This window comes from Bison bison, unplaced genomic scaffold, assembly GCF_000754665.1.
Source record: "Bison bison bison isolate TAMUID 2011002044 unplaced genomic scaffold, Bison_UMD1.0 scf7180017855360, whole genome shotgun sequence".
Taxonomy (NCBI): Eukaryota; Metazoa; Chordata; class Mammalia; order Artiodactyla; family Bovidae; genus Bison; species Bison bison.
This window is the reverse complement of record NW_011485933.1, coordinates 123,387-124,716: the sequence shown is the minus strand read 5'-3', so window position 1 is coordinate 124,716 and position 1,330 is coordinate 123,387.

Genomic DNA, 1,330 nt, shown 5'->3' with positions numbered 1-1,330 from the left:
AGTCCCTTTGTTGCCCTTTCCCAGGGTTGCAGGTGCACGGGGTCGGAGGTCTTTGGTGCCCCTCTCCCGGGGTCACACGGGCCCAGGCCCACCGGGGGGCCCAGTGGAAAGGTCCCGCCTGACCTCGGCTGGTACTGGAGGCGCAGCGGAGACCGCGGAGCCGCGCGGAGGAGGTCCGGGGAGCCTGGCTCCCTCGGGGGGACGCTCGAGGCGGGGTGCCACCGCCCGGCGATGCGCGCGGCTCCGTGCTCTGGGCACCGCTCTGGGGCCCGCAGGAAGGTGGCGGGGGAGGGAGGGGTCGTGATCCGGAGAGAAGCGGGTGAGGGCCCTGCGAGTGTGCACCCTGAAGCCCAGCGTCACCAGGTCCCAGCCTCGCTTCTCTACACAGCTCGTGTGGGCTTCTAGTATTTCAGTTACTTTCATTTTGACGGAGTCCCCCGGTTAGAGTGTAAGCTCCATCAGGTAGCGGGTATTTCTGTTTGCTGTTGAAACTCGAACACCTGGAGGAGTGGCTGGCACCCCATGGCTGTTTGTTTGTTCTGCCTCAGGGCCACAGGAAGACCGCCCACTGGGGTGAAGATTTCGGCTTCCCTGGGACTCTGCTCGTGCTCACTTCAGATCTGGGTTATGAATGTCACAGATTCATTTGCAGTGTGATTTTTGTTGTTGTTGTTGTTTGTCTAGGCTTCAACAGTATGTGAATGGAGAACTTCCAGATGTTCAAGCTGGATTTAGAAAAGGCAGGGGAACCAGAGATCAAATTGCCAATGTCCGTTGAATCACGGTAAGAAAATTCAATAAAAACATCTATTTTTGCTTCATGGACTACGCTAAAGCCTTTGACTGTGTGGATCACAACAAACTGGAGAATTCTTAAAGAGATGGGAAGACCAGACCACCTTACCTGCCTCCTGAGAAATCTGTGTGCAGGTCAAGAAGCAACAGTTAGAACTGGACATGAAACAACGGACTGGTTCCAAATAGCAAAAGGAGGATGTCAAGGCTGTACATTGTCACTTTGCTTATTTAACTTCTATGCAGAGTACATCATGAGAAATGCCTGGCTGGATGAAGCACAAGCTGGAATCAAGATTGCTGGGAGAAATATCAATAACCTGAGATATGCAGATGACACCACCCTTATGGCAGAAAGCTAAGAGGACCTAAAGAGCCTCTTGAAGAAAGTGAAAGAGGAGAGTGAAAAATCTGGCTTAAAACTCAGCATTCAGAAAACTAAGGTCATGCAATCTGGTCCCATCACTTCATGGCAAATAGATGGGGAAACAATGGAAACAGTGACAGACTTATTTTGGGGGGCTCCAGAATCACT